This window comes from Chiloscyllium punctatum, unplaced genomic scaffold, assembly GCF_047496795.1.
Source record: "Chiloscyllium punctatum isolate Juve2018m unplaced genomic scaffold, sChiPun1.3 scaffold_85, whole genome shotgun sequence".
Classification (NCBI taxonomy): Eukaryota; Metazoa; Chordata; class Chondrichthyes; order Orectolobiformes; family Hemiscylliidae; genus Chiloscyllium; species Chiloscyllium punctatum.
Window position 1 is genome coordinate 1,179,385 of NW_027309819.1, and position 24,534 is coordinate 1,203,918.

Genomic DNA, 24,534 nt, shown 5'->3' on the forward strand with positions numbered 1-24,534 from the left:
ACTCACCCCAACTTGGGTAAAACACGTAAATACTCAGTTTCCAACCCTTCCATTAGATCATGTCGCAGTCGTTACGCTGCAGGGAAAGTCGTCCCAGCCTAGTCGACCTCGCCCTACGGTCCAAACATTGACCACATCCTTGTCTATATTTTATCATCAATTTCACGTGTCTTTTTTTTATGTTTTGAAGATGTCAATTACGCTGGACAACAACGAGCTATTGGAAACAGAAAGGTGAAACGAAGAATGGCTTCAACTTTCAGTGCTGGATGCCCCTGAGCTGCCGGATGGGCGGCTGCGGCTTGTTTCTGTAGTGTAGTGGTCATCACGTTCGCCTCACACGCGAAAGGTCCCCAGTTCGAAACTGGGCAGAAACTGCTTTGTTCTTCATCGGCAGCCTTTTACATGGACAAGAACGGTGCTTTCTTGCTTGCTTTCCCATCTGCAAACCTGCCTTCGAAGTTGCTTGAACAAATCTGCTCGCGTAGTGAAATGTAATGCAATTCCATTTAATGACTGTGCAAAGAATTGTAAAGTTTTTATCCAAACTGGTTCTGATCATATGCAATTCTGTTTGAGAGTGTAGTTACACCCTTCTGATTCTTCTACGAAAAGCAGTACCGCATTTGCATTCCTTGCGCAGGCGGCTCGGTTCAAAGACAGGGAAGAAGCTGATGCGCTGGTGTCACAGTGCACCACGGATTCCTGAACTTGTCTGTCTGTTAAATGTACCCCAAAGGCGTCTCTGAAAGGCCTCGTTTGGAAGCTGTCTGTCGTTATTCAATGTACGAGAATTGGCACCAGAGGTCCTGAATCATGTTTTGGAGCAGTTCGCACTTGAGTGGCTCTTTCAATCAGCAACAGCAATGAAAGAAATTACACTCTCAGAGGAACCTCTGGACCTGTGCTTTCATGGTGTCGCTAGTATTAAGGTGCGCCCCGAGACCTAAGCCACGTTGGAACTGAAACGGAGGAATCGACAGAGAGGTTACAGAATGACATCGCATCCATTTGGTTTTCTTGAAATCACTGAGGAGCAGGAAAATGTAAACGGGGAAGTCGAGTGGGGAAGTCAGGCAGTTGCAGCTCTGGAGAAACTCCTTCTTTGTGACTCACTCAGCAACCAGACACGTGAAGGTGACTCAGAGGCGTGAGAGCTCTTCACATCGAGAACAAAAAGCAATCAAGGGCAGTTAGCACCTCTTCCGGAGTGGGGGTGGGGTGAGGTAATTACCTTTTGACTTTGTTACTATGTTGAGAAACTGCCTTTTAGATTGAGGTGAACAGAAAATGCATTTCTAATAAGCACCATGGAATTGAGCAAAATTTATTGAGTCGCTTCTTGTCGATTCCCACACAGGTTTCCAACTCAGTTGCTATCCATGTGGCTGATGTCCAGGAGTGAACATCTCTGCAGCAAATTGCACGGTTAGGGTAAAAGGCAAGGAAAGTGTCATCTCGAACTGGCCCCGAGGTCAGAGCATCCTCACAATGTAATCTGTCGTTCTCGAATAGGAATGAGACCTCCGGTTTTAGGGTGGAGTACATTGTTTGGGACTCTTTTTCTGCAAAACAGACACAGTGACTGAAATTACGCTGCACGGTATGATGTGGAACACGGCTTTGTGCATTTTCCCTGTAGTCCGGTGTGCTTTATGTTCCGTGTAAACGTGAAACTTGCCCTGTTTCAAGCAATGGGTGAAATCATTTAGCAAAGCAAGAATCGAAATTGCAGTAATGTCAAGCAGCTCGTGGTTATTTGACCAAATCATAACCGAACATATATTCTCACAGATACATTTGGAGCTGAAAGGAGTCTGAGAAGATAGACTCAGCTTACCATTGATTTTTGTCTGGATTGATGGGCTCTCATTATCTGCTGCGAAATTGATATTGTAGACGGGCACATCCCAGCAGCTGTGCGAGTCGGAGAGGGATCATGGAACCATTTTCATGTGACTTGGCATCTGTTGTTATGCAGGAGAGCACAGTTGGAAAGGCAAGAAAATGGTGCGCGCGGCCGGCTGGTAGTGTGGCCGAGCGGTCTAAGGCGCTGGATCCAGGTTCCAGTCTCGAAAGGGGCGTGGGTTCGAATCCCACCACTGCCATTTCTGCAGATCAACTCCAACGCTGCAGCCTTTTTGTTAAAATGCTGTTTCTGTCCCCACTGTATTGATGTTGAAAACAAAAGTAAAATGGCTTTGCTTCCCGGGGAATTAACTGTGGTGTGGGATAGTGCCGAATATTTCAAAGTGTCTCTGTCTGTCATGATCGTGTTCGCCTCCCGCGCAGAAAATCGCAAGCAGCTGTGCTGTTCCAGGCAAGTTGAGCTTGTACTGGAACCGAATGGAGACCGGTATTTCATCGCTGTTGTGAAACAAAGTCCTGGGGTGACTCGACTCGTCGTTATTTGGTTTTTCGGCCAATGGGAAAATCGTTCCAACGAATTTCGATGTGATATGTTGTTGAATTTCTCCCATTTCCTTCGTTTCCGTCCTGGAGACATCGGAAGGGAAAGGTAATCTAATCGAGACTGTGATTGGTGAAATTCACTTTTTATGGCCCATTCTTATTAGGTTCTTTCTTTCTCTCTTTTCAGTATTGTCTGGGAAGTGGTGGTTCCCTAAGGCTGCAGTATGTGTGAAAGAGTAGTTTGGAATTGTCCTGTTGTTAGTTGTGAGATTACTTTATAAATCATGCCCTCGGACTGTCTCACATTTAGCATTCATGCATCTCTGTGTCTGAAAATGCATTAGGTATGCCAGCTTTGTTTGTGTTCCGTGTTAAATGCTTTCTGTTTTGCGATTCGCTCAATACTTTACGAGTTAACAGCGTTTCTGAGGAAACTTCCAGCTGCAAAAGTCCTTAACTGAGGATCTGGGAAAATTTCACAGAGTATGGTCAGTCGGAGCAAAAGTAAGGAAGTCGTTCCTTTCTGCAGTGTTTCGCAATACTACCTTTCCCGTGAGCATCGAACACAGTAAAGGATTGTGCCACAGACTGCGACGGAAAGCTCCGCTAAAAAGTAATCCTTTAAAGCAGGTGTAAGCAACACAACGTTATTGGGGGACACCGCGTGGAAACAGATACTTCGGTGTATCTCGTCCATGCTCAGCACATAGCCAAATATAAACAAGTCCGGTTCCCCAGTATTTGGCCCCAAACCCTCTCAACCCATCCTATCCAGAAACTCATGCAATTTTCTGAGCCTCCTCCGCTTCCTCTGGTAGCTCATTCCATACACGCACAACCTTCTGTGTGGGAAATGTGCCTCAGGTCCTTTGTCAATTTCAGCCCACTCACCTTAAACCTATGCTCTCGAGTTTTCAACTCACCCCAACTTGGGTAAAACACGTAAATACTCAGTTTCCAACCCTTCCATTAGATCATGTCGCAGTCGTTACGCTGCAGGGAAAGTCGTCCCAGCCTAGTCGACCTCGCCCTACGGTCCAAACATTGACCACATCCTTGTCTATATTTTATCATCAATTTCACGTGTCTTTTTTTTATGTTTTGAAGATGTCAATTACGCTGGACAACAACGAGCTATTGGAAACAGAAAGGTGAAACGAAGAATGGCTTCAACTTTCAGTGCTGGATGCCCCTGAGCTGCCGGATGGGCGGCTGCGGCTTGTTTCTGTAGTGTAGTGGTCATCACGTTCGCCTCACACGCGAAAGGTCCCCAGTTCGAAACTGGGCAGAAACTGCTTTGTTCTTCATCGGCAGCCTTTTACATGGACAAGAACGGTGCTTTCTTGCTTGCTTTCCCATCTGCAAACCTGCCTTCGAAGTTGCTTGAACAAATCTGCTCGCGTAGTGAAATGTAATGCAATTCCATTTAATGACTGTGCAAAGAATTGTAAAGTTTTTATCCAAACTGGTTCTGATCATATGCAATTCTGTTTGAGAGTGTAGTTACACCCTTCTGATTCTTCTACGAAAAGCAGTACCGCATTTGCATTCCTTGCGCAGGCGGCTCGGTTCAAAGACAGGGAAGAAGCTGATGCGCTGGTGTCACAGTGCACCACGGATTCCTGAACTTGTCTGTCTGTTAAATGTACCCCAAAGGCGTCTCTGAAAGGCCTCGTTTGGAAGCTGTCTGTCGTTATTCAATGTACGAGAATTGGCACCAGAGGTCCTGAATCATGTTTTGGAGCAGTTCGCACTTGAGTGGCTCTTTCAATCAGCAACAGCAATGAAAGAAATTACACTCTCAGAGGAACCTCTGGACCTGTGCTTTCATGGTGTCGCTAGTATTAAGGTGCGCCCCGAGACCTAAGCCACGTTGGAACTGAAACGGAGGAATCGACAGAGAGGTTACAGAATGACATCGCATCCATTTGGTTTTCTTGAAATCACTGAGGAGCAGGAAAATGTAAACGGGGAAGTCGATTGGGGAAGTCAGGCAGTTGCAGCTCTGGAGAAACTCCTTCTTTGTGACTCACTCAGCAACCAGACACGTGAAGGTGACTCAGAGGCGTGAGAGCTCTTCACATCGAGAACAAAAAGCAATCAAGGGCAGTTAGCACCTCTTCCGGAGTGGGGGTGGGGTGAGGTAATTACCTTTTGACTTTGTTACTATGTTGAGAAACTGCCTTTTAGATTGAGGTGAACAGAAAATGCATTTCTAATAAGCACCATGGAATTGAGCAAAATTTATTGAGTCGCTTCTTGTCGATTCCCACACAGGTTTCCAACTCAGTTGCTATCCATGTGGCTGATGTCCAGGAGTGAACATCTCTGCAGCAAATTGCACGGTTAGGGTAAAAGGCAAGGAAAGTGTCATCTCGAACTGGCCCCGAGGTCAGAGCATCCTCACAATGTAATCTGTCGTTCTCGAATAGGAATGAGACCTCCGGTTTTAGGGTGGAGTACATTGTTTGGGACTCTTTTTCTGCAAAACAGACACAGTGACTGAAATTACGCTGCACGGTATGATGTGGAACACGGCTTTGTGCATTTTCCCTGTAGTCCGGTGTGCTTTATGTTCCGTGTAAACGTGAAACTTGCCCTGTTTCAAGCAATGGGTGAAATCATTTAGCAAAGCAAGAATCGAAATTGCAGTAATGTCAAGCAGCTCGTGGTTATTTGACCAAATCATAACCGAACATATATTCTCACAGATACATTTGGAGCTGAAAGGAGTCTGAGAAGATAGACTCAGCTTACCATTGATTTTTGTCTGGATTGATGGGCTCTCATTATCTGCTGCGAAATTGATATTGTAGACGGGCACATCCCAGCAGCTGTGCGAGTCGGAGAGGGATCATGGAACCATTTTCATGTGACTTGGCATCTGTTGTTATGCAGGAGAGCACAGTTGGAAAGGCAAGAAAATGGTGCGCGCGGCCGGCTGGTAGTGTGGCCGAGCGGTCTAAGGCGCTGGATCCAGGTTCCAGTCTCGAAAGGGGCGTGGGTTCGAATCCCACCACTGCCATTTCTGCAGATCAACTCCAACGCTGCAGCCTTTTTGTTAAAATGCTGTTTCTGTCCCCACTGTATTGATGTTGAAAACAAAAGTAAAATGGCTTTGCTTCCCGGGGAATTAACTGTGGTGTGGGATAGTGCCGAATATTTCAAAGTGTCTCTGTCTGTCATGATCGTGTTCGCCTCCCGCGCAGAAAATCGCAAGCAGCTGTGCTGTTCCAGGCAAGTTGAGCTTGTACTGGAACCGAATGGAGACCGGTATTTCATCGCTGTTGTGAAACAAAGTCCTGGGGTGACTCGACTCGTCGTTATTTGGTTTTTCGGCCAATGGGAAAATCGTTCCAACGAATTTCGATGTGATATGTTGTTGAATTTCTCCCATTTCCTTCGTTTCCGTCCTGGAGACATCGGAAGGGAAAGGTAATCTAATCGAGACTGTGATTGGTGAAATTCACTTTTTATGGCCCATTCTTATTAGGTTCTTTCTTTCTCTCTTTTCAGTATTGTCTGGGAAGTGGTGGTTCCCTAAGGCTGCAGTATGTGTGAAAGAGTAGTTTGGAATTGTCCTGTTGTTAGTTGTGAGATTACTTTATAAATCATGCCCTCGGACTGTCTCACATTTAGCATTCATGCATCTCTGTGTCTGAAAATGCATTAGGTATGCCAGCTTTGTTTGTGTTCCGTGTTAAATGCTTTCTGTTTTGCGATTCGCTCAATACTTTACGAGTTAACAGCGTTTCTGAGGAAACTTCCAGCTGCAAAAGTCCTTAACTGAGGATCTGGGAAAATTTCACAGAGTATGGTCAGTCGGAGCAAAAGTAAGGAAGTCGTTCCTTTCTGCAGTGTTTCGCAATACTACCTTTCCCGTGAGCATCGAACACAGTAAAGGATTGTGCCACAGACTGCGACGGAAAGCTCCGCTAAAAAGTAATCCTTTAAAGCAGATGTAAGCAACACAACGTTATTGGGGGACACCGCGTGGAAACAGATACTTCGGTGTATCTCGTCCATGCTCAGCACATAGCCAAATATAAACAAGTCCGGTTCCCCAGTATTTGGCCCCAAACCCTCTCAACCCATCCTATCCAGAAACTCATGCAATTTTCTGAGCCTCCTCCGCTTCCTCTGGGAGCTCATTCCATCCACGCACAACCTTCTGTGTGGGAAATGTGCCTCAGGTCCTTTGTCAATTTCAGCCCACTCACCTTAAACCTATGCTCTCGAGTTTTCAACTCACCCCAACTTGGGTAAAACACGTAAATACTCAGTTTCCAACCCTTCCATTAGATCATGTCGCAGTCGTTACGCTGCAGGGAAAGTCGTCCCAGCCTAGTCGACCTCGCCCTACGGTCCAAACATTGACCACATCCTTGTCTATATTTTATCATCAATTTCACGTGTCTTTTTTTTATGTTTTGAAGATGTCAATTACGCTGGACAACAACGAGCTATTGGAAACAGAAAGGTGAAACGAAGAATGGCTTCAACTTTCAGTGCTGGATGCCCCTGAGCTGCCGGATGGGCGGCTGCGGCTTGTTTCTGTAGTGTAGTGGTCATCACGTTCGCCTCACACGCGAAAGGTCCCCAGTTCGAAACTGGGCAGAAACTGCTTTGTTCTTCATCGGCAGCCTTTTACATGGACAAGAACGGTGCTTTCTTGCTTGCTTTCCCATCTGCAAACCTGCCTTCGAAGTTGCTTGAACAAATCTGCTCGCGTAGTGAAATGTAATGCAATTCCATTTAATGACTGTGCAAAGAATTGTAAAGTTTTTATCCAAACTGGTTCTGATCATATGCAATTCTGTTTGAGAGTGTAGTTACCCCCTTCTGATTCTTCTACGAAAAGCAGTACCGCATTTGCATTCCTTGCGCAGGCGGCCCGGTTCAAAGACAGGGAAGAAGCTGATGCGCTGGTGTCACAGTGCACCACGGATTCCTCAACTAGTCTGTCTGTCAAATGTACCCCAAAGGCGTCTGTGAAAGGCCTCGTTTGGAAGCTGTCTGTCGTTATTCAACGTACGAGAATTGGCACCAGAGGTCCTGAATCATGTTTTGGAGCAGTTCGCACTTGAGTGGCTCTTTCAATCAGCAACAGCAATGAAAGAAATTACACTCTCAGAGGAACCTCTGGACCTGTGCTTTCATGGTGTCGCTAGTATTAAGGTGCGCCCCGAGACCTAAGCCACGTTGGAACTGAAACGGAGGAATCGACAGAGAGGTTACAGAATGACATCGCATCCATTTGGTTTTCTTGAAATCACTGGGGAGCAGGAAAATGTAAACGGCGAAGTCGAGTGGGGAAGTCAGGCAGTTGCAGCTCTGGAGAAACTCCTTCTTTGTGACTCACTCAGCAACCAGACACGTGAAGGTGACTCAGAGGCGTGAGAGCTCTTCACATCGAGAACAAAAAGCAATCAAGGGCAGTTAGCACTTCTTCCGGAGTGGGGGTGGGGTGAGGTAATTACCTTTTGACTTTGTTACTATGTTGAGAAACTGCCTTTTAGATTGAGGTGAACAGAAAATGCATTTCTAATAAGCACCATGGAATTGAGCAAAATTTATTGAGTCGCTTCTCGTCGATTCCCACACAGGTTTCCAACTCAGTTGCTATCCATGTGGCTGATGTCCAGGAGTGAACATCTCTGCAGCAAATTGCACGGTTAGGGTAAAAGGCAAGGAAAGTGTCATCTCGAACTGGCTCCGAGGTCAGAGCATCCTCACAATGTAATCTGTCGTTCTCGAATAGGAATGCGACCTCCGGTTTTAGGGTGGAGTACATTGTTTGGGACTCTTTTTCTGCAAAACAGACAGAGTGACTGAAATTACGCTGCACGGTATGATGTGGAACACGGCTTTGTGCATTTTCCCTGTAGTCCGGTGTGCTTCATGTTCCGCGTAAACGTGAAACTTGCCCTGTTTCAAGCAATGGGTGAAATAATTTAGCAAAGCAAGAATCGAAATTGCAGTAATGTCAAGCAGCTCGTGGTTATTTGACCAAATCATAACCGAACATATATTCTCACAGATACATTTGGAGCTGAAAGGAGTCTGAGAAGATAGACTCAGCTTACCATTGATTTTTGTCTGGATTGATGGGCTCTCATTATCTGCTGCGAAATTGATATTGTAGACGGGCACATCCCAGCAGCTGTGCGAGTCGGAGAGGGATCATGGAACCATTTTCATGTGACTTGGCATCTGTTGTTATGCAGGAGAGCACAGTTGGAAACGCAAGAAAATGGTGCGCGCGGCCGGCTGGTAGTGTGGCCGAGCGGTCTAAGGCGCTGGATCCAGGTTCCAGTCTCGAAAGGGGCGTGGGTTCGAATCCCACCACTGCCATTTCTGCAGATCAACTCCAACGCTGCAGCCTTTTTGTTAAAATGCTGTTTCTGTCCCCACTGTATTGATGTTGAAAACAAAAGTAAAATGGCTTTGCTTCCCGGGGAATTAACTGTGGTGTGGGATAGTGCCGAATATTTCAAAGTGTCTCTGTCTGTCATGATCGTGTTCGCCTCCCGCGCAGAAAATCGCAAGCAGCTGTGCTGTTCCAGGCAAGTTGAGCTTGTACTGGAACCGAATGGAGACCGGTATTTCATCGCTGTTGTGAAACAAAGTCCTGGGGTGACTCGACTCGTCGTTATTTGGTTTTTCGGCCAATGGGAAAATCGTTCCAACGAATTTCGATGTGATATGTTGTTGAATTTCTCCCATTTCCTTCGTTTCCGTCCTGGAGACATCGGAAGGGAAAGGTAATCTAATCGAGACTGTGATTGGTGAAATTCACTTTTTATGGCCCATTCTTATTAGGTTCTTTCTTTCTCTCTTTTCAGTATTGTCTGGGAAGTGGTGGTTCCCTAAGGCTGCAGTATGTATGAAAGAGTAGTTTGGAATTGTCCTGTTGTTAGTTGTGAGATTACTTTATAAATCATGCCCTCGGACTGTCTCACATTTAGCATTCATGCATCTCTGTGTCTGAAAATGCATTAGGTATGCCAGCTTTGTTTGTGTTCCGTGTTAAATGCTTTCTGTTTTGCGATTCGCTCAATACTTTACGAGTTAACAGCGTTTCTGAGGAAACTTCCAGCTGCAAAAGTCCTTAACTGAGGATCTGGGAAAATTTCACAGAGTATGGTCAGTCGGAGCAAAAGTAAGGAAGTCGTTCCTTTCTGCAGTGTTTCGCAATACTACCTTTCCCGTGAGCATCGAACACAGTAAAGGATTGTGCCACAGACTGCGACGGAAAGCTCCGCTAAAAAGTAATCCTTTAAAGCAGGTGTAAGCAACACAACGTTATTGGGGGACACCGCGTGGAAACAGATACTTCGGTGTATCTCGTCCATGCTCAGCACATAGCCAAATATAAACAAGTCCGGTTCCCCAGTATTTGGCCCCAAACCCTCTCAACCCATCCTATCCAGAAACTCATGCAATTTTCTGAGCCTCCTCCGCTTCCTCTGGGAGCTCATTCCATCCACGCACAACCTTCTGTGTGGGAAATGTGCCTCAGGTCCTTTGTCAATTTCAGCCCACTCACCTTAAACCTCTGCTCTCGAGTTTTCAACTCACCCCAACTTGGGTAAAACACGTAAATACTCAGTTTCCAACCCTTCCATTAGATCATGTCGCAGTCGTTACGCTGCAGGGAAAGTCGTCCCAGCCTAGTCGACCTCGCCCTACGGTCCAAACATTGACCACATCCTTGTCTATATTTTATCATCAATTTCACGTGTCTTTTTTTTATGTTTTGAAGATGTCAATTACGCTGGACAACAACGAGCTATTGGAAACAGAAAGGTGAAACGAAGAATGGCTTCAACTTTCAGTGCTGGATGCCCCTGAGCTGCCGGATGGGCGGCTGCGGCTTGTTTCTGTAGTGTAGTGGTCATCACGTTCGCCTCACACGCGAAAGGTCCCCAGTTCGAAACTGGGCAGAAACTGCTTTGTTCTTCATCGGCAGCCTTTTACATGGACAAGAACGGTGCTTTCTTGCTTGCTTTCCCATCTGCAAACCTGCCTTCGAAGTTGCTTGAACAAATCTGCTCGCGTAGTGAAATGTAATGCAATTCCATTTAATGACTGTGCAAAGAATTGTAAAGTTTTTATCCAAACTGGTTCTGATCATATGCAATTCTGTTTGAGAGTGTAGTTACCCCCTTCTGATTCTTCTACGAAAAGCAGTACCGCATTTGCATTCCTTGCGCAGGCGGCCCGGTTCAAAGACAGGGAAGAAGCTGATGCGCTGGTGTCACAGTGCACCACGGATTCCTGAACTTGTCTGTCTGTTAAATGTACCCCAAAGGCGTCTGTGAAAGGCCTCGTTTGGAAGCTGTCTGTCGTTATTCAACGTACGAGAATTGGCACCAGAGGTCCTGAATCATGTTTTGGAGCAGTTCGCACTTGAGTGGCTCTTTCAATCAGCAACAGCAATGAAAGAAATTACACTCTCAGAGGAACCTCTGGACCTGTGCTTTCATGGTGTCGCTAGTATTAAGGTGCGCCCCGAGACCTAAGCCACGTTGGAACTGAAACGGAGGAATCGACAGAGAGGTTACAGAATGACATCGCATCCATTTGGTTTTCTTGAAATCACTGGGGAGCAGGAAAATGTAAACGGCGAAGTCGAGTGGGGAAGTCAGGCAGTTGCAGCTCTGGAGAAACTCCTTCTTTGTGACTCACTCAGCAACCAGACACGTGAAGGTGACTCAGAGGCGTGAGAGCTCTTCACATCGAGAACAAAAAGCAATCAAGGGCAGTTAGCACTTCTTCCGGCGTGGGGGTGGGGTGAGGTAATTACCTTTTGACTTTGTTACTATGTTGAGAAACTGCCTTTTAGATTGAGGTGAACAGAAAATGCATTTCTAATAAGCACCATGGAATTGAGCAAAATTTATTGAGTCGCTTCTCGTCGATTCCCACACAGGTTTCCAACTCAGTTGCTATCCATGTGGCTGATGTCCAGGAGTGAACATCTCTGCAGCAAATTGCACGGTTAGGGTAAAAGGCAAGGAAAGTGTCATCTCGAACTGGCTCCGAGGTCAGAGCATCCTCACAATGTAATCTGTCGTTCTCGAATAGGAATGCGACCTCCGGTTTTAGGGTGGAGTACATTGTTTGGGACTCTTTTTCTGCAAAACAGACAGAGTGACTGAAATTACGCTGCACGGTATGATGTGGAACACGGCTTTGTGCATTTTCCCTGTAGTCCGGTGTGCTTCATGTTCCGCGTAAACGTGAAACTTGCCCTGTTTCAAGCAATGGGTGAAATCATTTAGCAAAGCAAGAATCGAAATTGCAGTAATGTCAAGCAGCTCGTGGTTATTTGACCAAATCATAACCGAACATATATTCTCACAGATACATTTGGAGCTGAAAGGAGTCTGAGAAGATAGACTCAGCTTACCATTGATTTTTGTCTGGATTGATGGGCTCTCATTATCTGCTGCGAAATTGATATTGTAGACGGGCACATCCCAGCAGCTGTGCGAGTCGGAGAGGGATCATGGAACCATTTTCATGTGACTTGGCATCTGTTGTTATGCAGGAGAGCACAGTTGGAAACGCAAGAAAATGGTGCGCGCGGCCGGCTGGTAGTGTGGCCGAGCGGTCTAATGCGCTGGATCCAGGTTCCAGTCTCGAAAGGGGCGTGGGTTCGAATCCCACCACTGCCATTTCTGCAGATCAACTCCAACGCTGCAGCTTTTTTGTTAAAATGCTGTTTCTGTCCCCACTGTATTGACGTTGAAAACAAAAGTAAAATGGCTTTGCTTCCCGGGGAATTAACTGTGGTGTGGGATAGTGCCGAATATTTCAAAGTGTCTCTGTCTGTCATGATCGTGTTCGCCTCCCGCGCAGAAAATCGCTTTCAGCTCTACTGTTGCTTTCTGTTCCAGGCAAGTTGAGCTTGTACTGGAACCGAATGGAGACCGGTATTTCATCGCTGTTGTGAAACAAAGTCCTGGGGTGACTCGACTCGTCGTTATTTGGTTTTTCGGCCAATGGGAAAATCGTTCCAACGAATTTCGATGTGATATGTTGTTGAATTTCTCCCATTTCCTTCGTTTCCGTCCTGGAGACATCGGAAGGGAAAGGTAATCTAATCGAGACTGTGATTGGTGAAATTCACTTTTTATGGCCCATTCTTATTAGGTTCTTTCTTTCTCTCTTTTCAGTATTGTCTGGGAAGTGGTGGTTCCCTAAGGCTGCAGTATGTGTGAAAGAGTAGTTTGGAATTGTCCTGTTGTTAGTTGTGAGATTACTTTATAAATCATGCCCTCGGACTGTCTCACATTTAGCATTCATGCATCTCTGTGTCTGAAAATGCATTAGGTATGCCAGCTTTGTTTGTGTTCCGTGTTAAATGCTTTCTGTTTTGCGATTCGCTCAATACTTTACGAGTTAACAGCGTTTCTGAGGAAACTTCCAGCTGCAAAATTCCTTAACTGAGGATCTGGGAAAATTTCACAGAGTATGGTCAGTCGGAGCAAAAGTAAGGAAGTCGTTCCTTTCTGCAGTGTTTCGCAACACTACCTTTCCCGTGAGCATCGAACACAGTAAAGGATTGTGCCACAGACTGCGACGGCAAGCTCCGCTAAAAAGTAATCCTTTAAAGCAGGTGTAAGCAACACAACGTTTTTGGGGGACACCGCGTGGAAACAGATACTTCGGTGTATCTCGTCCATGCTCAGCACATAGCCAAATATAAACAAGTCCGGTTCCCCAGTATTTGGCCCCAAACCCTCTCAACCCATCCTATCCAGAAACTCATGCAATTTTCTGAGCCTCCTCCGCTTCCTCTGGGAGCTCATTCCATACACGCACAACCTTCTGTGTGGGAAATGTGCCTCAGGTCCTTTGTCAATTTCAGCCCACTCACCTTAAACCTCTGCTCTCGAGTTTTCAACTCACCCCAACTTGGGTAAAACACGTAAATACTCAGTTTCCAACCCTTCCATTAGATCATGTCGCAGTCGTTACGCTGCAGGGAAAGTCGTCCCAGCCTAGTCGACCTCGCCCTACGGTCCAAACATTGACCACATCCTTGTCTATATTTTATCATCAATTTCACGTGTCTTTTTTTTATGTTTTGAAGATGTCAATTACGCTGGACAACAACGAGCTATTGGAAACAGAAAGGTGAAACGAAGAATGGCTTCAACTTTCAGTGCTGGATGCCCCTGAGCTGCCGGATGGGCGGCTGCGGCTTGTTTCTGTAGTGTAGTGGTCATCACGTTCGCCTCACACGCGAAAGGTCCCCAGTTCGAAACTGGGCAGAAACTGCTTTGTTGTTCATCGGCAGCCTTTTACATGGACAAGAACGGTGCTTTCTTGCTTGCTTTCCCATCTGCAAACCTGCCTTCGAAGTTGCTTGAACAAATCTGCTCGCGTAGTGAAATGTAATGCAATTCCATTTAATGACTGTGCAAAGAATTGTAAAGTTTTTATCCAAACTGGTTCTGATCATATGCAATTCTGTTTGAGAGTGTAGTTACCCCCTTCTGATTCTTCTACGAAAAGCAGTACCGCATTTGCATTCCTTGCGCAGGCGGCTCGGTTCAAAGACAGGGAAGAAGCTGATGCGCTGGTGTCACAGTGCACCACGGATTCCTGAACTTGTCTGTCTGTTAAATGTACCCCAAAGGCGTCTCTGAAAGGCCTCGTTTGGAAGCTGTCTGTCGTTATTCAACGTACGAGAATTGGCACCAGAGGTCCTGAATCATGTTTTGGAGCAGTTCGCACTTGAGTGGCTCTTTCAATCAGCAACAGCAATGAAAGAAATTACACTCTCAGAGGAACCTCTGGACCTGTGCTTTCATGGTGTCGCTAGTATTAAGGTGCGCCCCGAGACCTAAGCCACGTTGGAACTGAAACGGAGGAATCGACAGAGAGGTTACAGAATGACATCGCATCCATTTGGTTTTCTTGAAATCACTGAGGAGCAGGAAAATGTAAACGGCGAAGTCGAGTGGGGAAGTCAGGCAGTTGCAGCTCTGGAGAAACTCCTTCTTTGTGACTCACTCAGCAACCAGACACGTGAAGGTGACTCAGAGGCGTGAGAGCTCTTCACATCGAGAACAAAAAGCAATCAAGGGCAGTTAGCACCTCTTCCGGAGTGGGGGTGGGGTGAGGTAATTACCTTTTGACTTTGTTACTATGTTGAGAAACTGCCTTTTAGATTGAGGTGAACAGAAAATGCATTTCTAATAAGCACCATGGAATTGAGCAAAATTTATTGAGTCGCTTCTCGTCGATTCCCACACAGGTTTCCAACTCAGTTGCTATCCATGTGGCTGATGTCCAGGAGTGAACATCTCTGCAGCAAATTGCACGGTTAGGGTAAAAGGCAAGGAAAGTGTCATCTCGAACTGGCTCCGAGGTCAGAGCATCCTCACAATGTAATCTGTCGTTCTCGAATAGGAATGAGACCTCCGGTTTTAGGGTGGAGTACATTGTTTGGGACTCTTTTTCTGCAAAACAGACACAGTGACTGAAATTACGCTGCACGGTATGATGTGGAACACGGCTTTGTGCATTTTCCCTGTAGTCCGGTGTGCTTCATGTTCCGCGTAAACGTGAAACTTGCCCTGTTTCAAGCAATGGGTGAAATCATTTAGCAAAGCAAGAATCGAAATTGCAGTAATGTCAAGCAGCTCGTGGTTATTTGACCAAATCATAACCGAACATATATTCTCACAGATACATTTGGAGCTGAAAGGAGTCTGAGAAGATAGACTCAGCTTACCATTGATTTTTGTCTGGATTGATGGGCTCTCATTATCTGCTGCGAAATTGATATTGTAGACGGGCACATCCCAGCAGCTGTGCGAGTCGGAGAGGGATCATGGAACCATTTTCATGTGACTTGGCATCTGTTGTTATGCAGGAGAGCACAGTTGGAAACGCAAGAAAATGGTGCGCGCGGCCGGCTGGTAGTGTGGCCGAGCGGTCTAAGGCGCTGGATCCAGGTTCCAGTCTCGAAAGGGGCGTGGGTTCGAATCCCACCACTGCCATTTCTGCAGATCAACTCCAACGCTGCAGCCTTTTTGTTAAAATGCTGTTTCTGTCCCCACTGTATTGATGTTGAAAACAAAAGTAAAATGGCTTTGCTTCCCGGGGAATTAACTGTGGTGTGGGATAGTGCCGAATATTTCAAAGTGTCTCTGTCTGTCATGATCGTGTTCGCCTCCCGCGCAGAAAATCGCAAGCAGCTGTGCTGTTCCAGGCAAGTTGAGCTTGTACTGGAACCGAATGGAGACCGGTATTTCATCGCTGTTGTGAAACAAAGTCCTGGGGTGACTCGACTCGTCGTTATTTGGTTTTTCGGCCAATGGGAAAATCGTTCCAACGAATTTCGATGTGATATGTTGTTGAATTTCTCCCATTTCCTTTGTTTCCGTCCTGGAGACATCGGAAGGGAAAGGTAATCTAATCGAGACTGTGATTGGTGAAATTCACTTTTTATGGCCCATTCTTATTAGGTTCTTTCTTTCTCTCTTTTCAGTATTGTCTGGGAAGTGGTGGTTCCCTAAGGCTGCAGTATGTGTGAAAGAGTAGTTTGGAATTGTCCTGTTGTTAGTTGTGAGATTACTTTATAAATCATGCCCTCGGACTGTCTCACATTTAGCATTCATGCATCTCTGTGTCTGAAAATGCATTAGGTATGCCAGCTTTGTTTGTGTTCCGTGTTAAATGCTTTCTGTTTTGCGATTCGCTCAATACTTTACGAGTTAACAGCGTTTCTGAGGAAACTTCCAGCTGCAAAAGTCCTTAACTGAGGATCTGGGAAAATTTCACAGAGTATGGTCAGTCGGAGCAAAAGTAAGGAAGTCGTTCCTTTCTGCAGTGTTTCGCAATACTACCTTTCCCGTGAGCATCGAACACAGTAAAGGATTGTGCCACAGACTGCGACGGCAAGCTCCGCTAAAAAGTAATCCTTTAAAGCAGGTGTAAGCAACACAACGTTATTGGGGGACACCGCGTGGAAACAGATACTTCGGTGTATCTCGTCCATGCTCAGCACATAGCCAAATATAAACAAGTCCGGTTCCCCAGTATTTGGCCCCAAACCCTCTCAACCCATCCTATCCAGAAACTCATGCAATTTTCTGAGCCTCCTCCGCTTCCTCTGGGAGCTCATTCCATACACGCACAACCTTCTGTGTGGGAAATGTGCCTCAGGTCCTTTGTCAATTTCAGCCCACTCACCTTAAACCTATGCTCTCGAGTTTTCAACTCACCCCAACTTGGGTAAAACACGTAAATACTCAGTTTCCAACCCTTCCATTAGATCATGTCGCAGTCGTTACGCTGCAGGGAAAGTCGTCCCAGCCTAGTCGACCTCGCCCTACGGTCCAAACATTGACCACATCCTTGTCTATATTTTATCATCAATTTCACGTGTCTTTTTTTTATGTTTTGAAGATGTCAATTACGCTGGACAACAACGAGCTATTGGAAACAGAAAGGTGAAACGAAGAATGGCTTCAACTTTCAGTGCTGGATGCCCCTCAGCTGCCGGACGGGCGGCTGCGGCTTGTTTCTGTAGTGTAGTGGTCATCACGTTCGCCTCACACGCGAAAGGTCCCCAGTTCGAAACTGGGCAGAAACTGCTTTGTTCTTCATCGGCAGCCTTTTACATGGACAAGAACGGTGCTTTCTTGCTTGCTTTCCCATCTGCAAACCTGCCTTCGAAGTTGCTTGAACAAATCTGCTCGCGTAGTGAAATGTAATGCAATTCCATTTAATGACTGTGCAAAGAATTGTAAAGTTTTTATCCAAACTGGTTCTGATCATATGCAATTCTGTTTGAGAGTGTAGTTACCCCCTTCTGATTCTTCTACGAAAAGCAGTACCGCATTTGCATTCCTTGCGCAGGCGGCCCGGTTCAAAGACAGGGAAGAAGCTGATGCGCTGGTGTCACAGTGCACCACGGATTCCTGAACTTGTCTGTCTGTTAAATGTACCCCAAAGGCGTCTCTGAAAGGCCTCGTTTGGAAGCTGTCTGTCGTTATTCAACGTACGAGAATTGGCACCAGAGGTCCTGAATCATGTTTTGGAGCAGTTCGCACTTGAGTGGCTCTTTCAATCAGCAACAGCAATGAAAGAAATTACACTCTCAGAGGAACCTCTGGACCTGTGCTTTCATGGTGTCGCTAGTATTAAGGTGCGCCCCGAGACCTAAGCCACGTTGGAACTGAAACGGAGGAATCGACAGAGAGGTTACAGAATGACATCGCATCCATTTGGTTTTCTTGAAATCACTGAGGAGCAGGAAAATGTAAACGGGGAAGTCGAGTGGGGAAGTCAGGCAGTTGCAGCTCTGGAGAAACTCCTTCTTTGTGACTCACTCAGCAACCAGACACGTGAAGGTGACTCAGAGGCGTGAGAGCTCTTCACATCGAGAACAAAAAGCAATCAAGGGCAGTTAGCACCTCTTCCGGAGTGGGGGTGGGGTGAGGTAATTACCTTTTGACTTTGTTACTATGTTGAGAAACTGCCTTTTAGATTGAGGTGAACAGAAAATGCATTTCTAATAAGCACCATGGAATTGAGCAAAATTTATTGAGTCGCTTCTCGTCGATTCCCACACAGGTTTCCAACTCAGTTGCTATCCATGTGGCTGATGTCCAGGAGTGAACATCTCTGCAGCAAATTGCACGGTTAGGGTAAAAGGCAAGGAAAGTGGCATCTCGAACTGGCTCCGAGGTCAGAGCATTCTCACGATGTGATCTGTCGTTCTCGAATAGGAATGCGACCTCCGGTTTTAGGGTGGAGTACATTGTTTGGGACTCTTTTTCTGCAAAACAGACACAGTGACTGAAATTACGCTGCACGGTATGATGTGGAACACGGCTTTGTGCATTTTCCCTGTAGTCCGGTGTGCTTCATGTTCCGCGTAAACGTGAAACTTGCCCTGTTTCAAGCAATGGGTGAAATAATTTAGCAAAGCAAGAATCGAAATTGCAGTAATGTCAAGCAGCTCGTGGTTATTTGACCAAATCATAACCGAACATATATTCTCACAGATACATTTGGAGCTGAAAGGAGTCTGAGAAGATAGACTCAGCTTACCATTGATTTTTGTCTGGATTGATGGGCTCTCATTATCTGCTGCGAAATTGATATTGTAGACGGGCACATCCCAGCAGCTGTGCGAGTCGGAGAGGGATCATGGAACCATTTTCATGTGACTTGGCATCTGTTGTTATGCAGGAGAGCACAGTTGGAAACGCAAGAAAATGGTGCGCGCGGCCGGCTGGTAGTGTGGCCGAGCGGTCTAAGGCGCTGGATCCAGGTTCCAGTCTCGAAAGGGGCGTGGGTTCGAATCCCACCACTGCCATTTCTGCAGATCAACTCCAACGCTGCAGCTTTTTTGTTAAAATGCTGTTTCTGTCCCCACTGTATTGATGTTGAAAACAAAAGTAAAATGGCTTGGCTTCCCGGGGAATTAACTGTGGTGTGGGATAGTGCCGAATATTTCAAAGTGTCTCTGTCTGTCATGATCGTGTTCGCCTCCCGCGCAGAAAATCGCAAGCAGCTGTGCTGTTCCAGGCAAGTTGAGCTTGTCCTGGAACCGAATGGAGACCGGTATTTCATCGCTGTTGTGAAACAAAGTCCTGGGGTGACTCGACTCGTCGTTATTTGGTTTTTCGGCCAATGGGAAAATCGTTCCAACGAATTTCGATGTGATATGTTGTTGAATTTCTCCCATTTCCTTCGTTTCCGTCCTGGAGACATCGGAAGGGAAAGGTAATCTAATCGAGACTGTGATTGGTGAAATTCACTTTTTATGGCCCATTCTTATTAGGTTCTTTCTTTCTCTCTTTTCAGTATTGTCTGGGAAGTGGTGGTTCCCTAAGGCTGCAGTATGTGTGAAAGAGTAGTTTGGAATTGTCCTGTTGTTAGTTGTGAGATTACTTTATAAATCATGCCCTCGGACTGTCTCACATTTAGCATTCATGCATCTCTGTGTCTGAAAATGCATTAGGTATGCCAGCTTTGTTTGTGTTCCGTGTTAAATGCTTTCTGTTTTGCGATTCGCTCAATACTTTACGAGTTAACAGCGTTTCTGAGGAAACTTCCAGCTGCAAAAGTCCTTAACTGAGGATCTGGGAAAATTTCACAGAGTATGGTCAGTCGGAGCAAAAGTAAGGAAGTCGTTCCTTTCTGCAGTGTTTCGCAAAACTACCTTTCCCGTGAGCATCGAACACAGTAAAGGATTGTGCCACAGACTGCGACGGCAAGCTCCGCTAAAAAGTAATCCTTTAAAGCAGGTGTAAGCAACACAACGTTTTTGGGGGACACCGCGTGGAAACAGATACTTCGGTGTATCTCGTCCATGCTCAGCACATAGCCAAATATAAACAAGTCCGGTTCCCCAGTATTTGGCCCCAAACCCTCTCAACCCATCCTATCCAGAAACTCATGCAATTTTCTGAGCCTCCTCCGCTTCCTCTGGGAGCTCATTCCATACACGCACAACCTTCTGTGTGGGAAATGTGCCTCAGGTCCTTTGTCAATTTCAGCCCACTCACCTTAAACCTATGCTCTCGAGTTTTCAACTCACCCCAACTTGGGTAAAACACGTAAATACTCAGTTTCCAACCCTTCCATTAGATCATGTCGCAGTCGTTACGCTGCAGGGAAAGTCGTCCCAGCCTAGTCCACCTCGCCCTACGGTCCAAACATTGACCACATCCTTGTCTATATTTTATCATCAATTTCACGTGTCTTTTTTTATGTTTTGAAGATGTCAATTACGCTGGACAACAACGAGCTATTGGAAACAGAAAGGTGAAACCAAGAATGGCTTCAACTTTCAGTGCTGGATGCCCCTGAGCTGCCGAACGGGCGGCAGCGGCTTGTTTCTGTAGTGTAGTGGTCATCACGTTCGCCTCACACGCGAAAGGTCCCCAGTTCGAAACTGGGCAGAAACTGCTTTGTTGTTCATCGGCAGCCTTTTACATGGACAAGAACGGTGCTTTCTTGCTTGCTTTCCCATCTGCAAACCTGCCTTCGAAGTTGCTTGAACAAATCTGCTCGCGTAGTGAAATGTAATGCAATTCCATTTAATGACTGTGCAAAGAATTGTAAAGTTTTTATCCAAACTGGTTCTGATCATATGCAATTCTGTTTGAGAGTGTAGTTACCCCCTTCTGATTCTTCTACGAAAAGCAGTACCGCATTTGCATTCCTTGCGCAGGCGGCCCGGTTCAAAGACAGGGAAGAAGCTGATGCGCTGGTGTCACAGTGCACCACGGATTCCTCAACTAGTCTGTCTTTCAAATGTACCCCAAAGGCGTCTGTGAAAGGCCTCGTTTGGAAGCTGTCTGTCGTTATTCAACGTACGAGAATTGGGACCAGAGGTCCTGAATCATGTTTTGGAGCAGTTCGCACTTGAGTGGCTCTTTCAATCAGCAACAGCAATGAAAGAAATTACACTCTCAGAGGAACCTCTGGACCTGTGCTTTCATGGTGTCGCTAGTATTAAGGTGCGCCCCGAGACCTAAGCCACGTTGGAACTGAAACGGAGGAATCGACAGAGAGGTTACAGAATGACATCGCATCCATTTGGTTTTCTTGAAATCACTGAGGAGCAGGAAAATATAAACGGCGAAGTCGAGTGGGGAAGTCAGGCAGTTGCAGCTCTGGAGAAACTCCTTCTTTGTGACTCACTCAGCAACCAGACACGTGAAGGTGACTCAGAGGCGTGAGAGCTCTTCACATCGAGAACAGAAAGCAATCAAGGGCAGTTAGCACCTCTTCCGGAGTGGGGGTGGGGTGAGGTAATTACCTTTTGACTTTGTTACTATGTTGAGAAACTGCCTTTTAGATTGAGGTGAACAGAAAATGCATTTCTAATAAGCACCATGGAATTGAGCAAAATTTATTGAGTCGCTTCTCGTCGATTCCCACACAGGTTTCCAACTCAGTAGCTATCCATGTGGCTGATGTCCAGGAGTGAACATCTCTGCAGCAAATTGCACGGTTAGGGTAAAAGGCAAGGAAAGTGGCATCTCGAACTGGCTCCGAGGTCAGAGCATCCTCACGATGTGATCTGTCGCTCTCGAATAGGAATGCGACCTCCGGTTTTAGGGTGGAGAACATTGTTTGGGACTCTTTTTCTGCAAAACAGACACAGTGACTGAAATTACGCTGCACGGTATGATGTGGAACACGGCTTTGTGCATTTTCCCTGTAGTCCGGTGTGCTTCATGTTCCGCGTAAACGTGAAACTTGCCCTGTTTCAAGCAATGGGTGAAATCATTTAGCAAAGCAAGAATCGAAATTGCAGTAATGTCAAGCAGCTCGTGGTTATTTGACCAAATCATAACCGAACATATATTCTCACAGATACATTTGGAGCTGAAAGGAGTCTGAGAAGATAGACTCAGCTTACCATTGATTTTTGTCTGGATTGATGGGCTCTCATTATCTGCTGCGAAATTGATATTGTAGACGGGCACATCCCAGCAGCTGTGCGAGTCGGAGAGGGATCATGGAACCATTTTCATGTGACTTGGCATCTGTTGTTATGCAGGAGAGCACAGTTGGAAACGCAAGAAAATGGTGCGCGCGGCCGGCTGGTAGTGTGGCCGAGCGGTCTAAGGCGCTGGATCCAGGTTCCAGTCTCGAAAGGGGCGTGGGTTCGAATCCCACCACTGCCATTTCTGCAGATCAACTCCAACGCTGCAGCTTTTTTGTTAAAATGCTGTTTCTGTCCCCACTGTATTGATGTTGAAAACAAAAGTAAAATGGCTTGGCTTCCCGGGGAATTAACTGTGGTGTGGGATAGTGCCGAATATTTCAAAGTGTCTCTGTCTGTCATGATCGTGTTCGCCTCCCGCGCAGAAAATCGCAAGCAGCTGTGCTGTTCCAGGCAAGTTGAGCTTGTCCTGGAACCGAATGGAGACCGGTATTTCATCGCTGTTGTGAAACAAAGTCCTGGGGTGACTCGACTCGTCGTTATTTGGTTTTTCGGCCAATGGGAAAATCGTTCCAACGAATTTCGATGTGATATGTTGTTGAATTTCTCCCATTTCCTTCGTTTCCGTCCTGGAGACATCGGAAGGGAAAGGTAATCTAATCGAGACTGTGATTGGTGAAATTCACTTTTTATGGCCCATTCTTATTAGGTTCTTTCTTTCTCTCTTTTCAGTATTGTCTGGGAAGTGGTGGTTCCCTAAGGCTGCAGTATGTGTGAAAGAGTAGTTTGGAATTGTCCTGTTGTTAGTTGTGAGATTACTTTATAAATCATGCCCTCGGACTGTCTCACATTTAGCATTCATGCATCTCTGTGTCTGAAAATGCATTAGGTATGCCAGCTTTGTTTGTGTTCCGTGTTAAATGCTTTCTGTTTTGCGATTCGCTCAATACTTTACGAGTTAACAGCGTTTCTGAGGAAACTTCCAGCTGCAAAAGTCCTTAACTGAGGATCTGGGAAAATTTCACAGAGTATGGTCAGTCGGAGCAAAAGTAAGGAAGTCGTTCCTTTCTGCAGTGTTTCGCAAAACTACCTTTCCCGTGAGCATCGAACACAGTAAAGGATTGTGCCACAGACTGCGACGGCAAGCTCCGCTAAAAAGTAATCCTTTAAAGCAGGTGTAAGCAACACAACGTTTTTGGGGGACACCGCGTGGAAACAGATACTTCGGTGTATCTCGTCCATGCTCAGCACATAGCCAAATATAAACAAGTCCGGTTCCCCAGTATTTGGCCCCAAACCCTCTCAACCCATCCTATCCAGAAACTCATGCAATTTTCTGAGCCTCCTCCGCTTCCTCTGGGAGCTCATTCCATACACGCACAACCTTCTGTGTGGGAAATGTGCCTCAGGTCCTTTGTCAATTTCAGCCCACTCACCTTAAACCTATGCTCTCGAGTTTTCAACTCACCCCAACTTGGGTAAAACACGTAAATACTCAGTTTCCAACCCTTCCATTAGATCATGTCGCAGTCGTTACGCTGCAGGGAAAGTCGTCCCAGCCTAGTCCACCTCGCCCTACGGTCCAAACATTGACCACATCCTTGTCTATATTTTATCATCAATTTCACGTGTCTTTTTTTATGTTTTGAAGATGTCAATTACGCTGGACAACAACGAGCTATTGGAAACAGAAAGGTGAAACCAAGAATGGCTTCAACTTTCAGTGCTGGATGCCCCTGAGCTGCCGAACGGGCGGCAGCGGCTTGTTTCTGTAGTGTAGTGGTCATCACGTTCGCCTCACACGCGAAAGGTCCCCAGTTCGAAACTGGGCAGAAACTGCTTTGTTGTTCATCGGCAGCCTTTTACATGGACAAGAACGGTGCTTTCTTGCTTGCTTTCCCATCTGCAAACCTGCCTTCGAAGTTGCTTGAACAAATCTGCTCGCGTAGTGAAATGTAATGCAATTCCATTTAATGACTGTGCAAAGAATTGTAAAGTTTTTATCCAAACTGGTTCTGATCATATGCAATTCTGTTTGAGAGTGTAGTTACCCCCTTCTGATTCTTCTACGAAAAGCAGTACCGCATTTGCATTCCTTGCGCAGGCGGCCCGGTTCAAAGACAGGGAAGAAGCTGATGCGCTGGTGTCACAGTGCACCACGGATTCCTCAACTAGTCTGTCTTTCAAATGTACCCCAAAGGCGTCTGTGAAAGGCCTCGTTTGGAAGCTGTCTGTCGTTATTCAACGTACGAGAATTGGGACCAGAGGTCCTGAATCATGTTTTGGAGCAGTTCGCACTTGAGTGGCTCTTTCAATCAGCAACAGCAATGAAAGAAATTACACTCTCAGAGGAACCTCTGGACCTGTGCTTTCATGGTGTCGCTAGTATTAAGGTGCGCCCCGAGACCTAAGCCACGTTGGAACTGAAACGGAGGAATCGACAGAGAGGTTACAGAATGACATCGCATCCATTTGGTTTTCTTGAAATCACTGAGGAGCAGGAAAATATAAACGGCGAAGTCGAGTGGGGAAGTCAGGCAGTTGCAGCTCTGGAGAAACTCCTTCTTTGTGACTCACTCAGCAACCAGACACGTGAAGGTGACTCAGAGGCGTGAGAGCTCTTCACATCGAGAACAGAAAGCAATCAAGGGCAGTTAGCACCTCTTCCGGAGTGGGGGTGGGGT

The 24,534-nt window shown here is 46.2% G+C and overlaps 15 non-coding genes across 15 annotated transcripts; all 15 read left to right on the forward strand.

Annotated features, from left to right (window-relative positions):
* Window positions 1-304: 304 nt before the first annotated feature.
* On the forward strand, window positions 305-377 carry trnav-cac (transfer RNA valine (anticodon CAC)). Its single transcript has one exon. It is a non-coding gene; the product is annotated as a tRNA-Val (tRNA).
* A 1,649-nt stretch (window positions 378-2,026) lies between these two features.
* Window positions 2,027-2,108, forward strand: trnal-cag (transfer RNA leucine (anticodon CAG)). The gene has a single exon. It is a non-coding gene; the product is annotated as a tRNA-Leu (tRNA).
* A 1,525-nt stretch (window positions 2,109-3,633) lies between these two features.
* On the forward strand, window positions 3,634-3,706 carry trnav-cac (transfer RNA valine (anticodon CAC)). Its single transcript has one exon. It is a non-coding gene; the product is annotated as a tRNA-Val (tRNA).
* A 1,649-nt stretch (window positions 3,707-5,355) lies between these two features.
* On the forward strand, window positions 5,356-5,437 carry trnal-cag (transfer RNA leucine (anticodon CAG)). The gene has a single exon. It is a non-coding gene; the product is annotated as a tRNA-Leu (tRNA).
* A 1,525-nt stretch (window positions 5,438-6,962) lies between these two features.
* trnav-cac (transfer RNA valine (anticodon CAC)) lies at window positions 6,963-7,035 on the forward strand. Its single transcript has one exon. It is a non-coding gene; the product is annotated as a tRNA-Val (tRNA).
* A 1,649-nt stretch (window positions 7,036-8,684) lies between these two features.
* trnal-cag (transfer RNA leucine (anticodon CAG)) lies at window positions 8,685-8,766 on the forward strand. Its single transcript has one exon. It is a non-coding gene; the product is annotated as a tRNA-Leu (tRNA).
* A 1,525-nt stretch (window positions 8,767-10,291) lies between these two features.
* Window positions 10,292-10,364, forward strand: trnav-cac (transfer RNA valine (anticodon CAC)). Its single transcript has one exon. It is a non-coding gene; the product is annotated as a tRNA-Val (tRNA).
* A 1,649-nt stretch (window positions 10,365-12,013) lies between these two features.
* On the forward strand, window positions 12,014-12,095 carry trnal-cag (transfer RNA leucine (anticodon CAG)). Its single transcript has one exon. It is a non-coding gene; the product is annotated as a tRNA-Leu (tRNA).
* Window positions 12,096-13,630: 1,535 nt separating this feature from the next.
* Window positions 13,631-13,703, forward strand: trnav-cac (transfer RNA valine (anticodon CAC)). Its single transcript has one exon. It is a non-coding gene; the product is annotated as a tRNA-Val (tRNA).
* Window positions 13,704-15,352: 1,649 nt separating this feature from the next.
* Window positions 15,353-15,434, forward strand: trnal-cag (transfer RNA leucine (anticodon CAG)). Its single transcript has one exon. It is a non-coding gene; the product is annotated as a tRNA-Leu (tRNA).
* Window positions 15,435-16,959: 1,525 nt separating this feature from the next.
* Window positions 16,960-17,032, forward strand: trnav-cac (transfer RNA valine (anticodon CAC)). The gene has a single exon. It is a non-coding gene; the product is annotated as a tRNA-Val (tRNA).
* Window positions 17,033-18,681: 1,649 nt separating this feature from the next.
* trnal-cag (transfer RNA leucine (anticodon CAG)) lies at window positions 18,682-18,763 on the forward strand. Its single transcript has one exon. It is a non-coding gene; the product is annotated as a tRNA-Leu (tRNA).
* Window positions 18,764-20,287: 1,524 nt separating this feature from the next.
* On the forward strand, window positions 20,288-20,360 carry trnav-cac (transfer RNA valine (anticodon CAC)). The gene has a single exon. It is a non-coding gene; the product is annotated as a tRNA-Val (tRNA).
* Window positions 20,361-22,009: 1,649 nt separating this feature from the next.
* trnal-cag (transfer RNA leucine (anticodon CAG)) lies at window positions 22,010-22,091 on the forward strand. Its single transcript has one exon. It is a non-coding gene; the product is annotated as a tRNA-Leu (tRNA).
* A 1,524-nt stretch (window positions 22,092-23,615) lies between these two features.
* Window positions 23,616-23,688, forward strand: trnav-cac (transfer RNA valine (anticodon CAC)). The gene has a single exon. It is a non-coding gene; the product is annotated as a tRNA-Val (tRNA).
* Window positions 23,689-24,534: the final 846 nt, after the last annotated feature.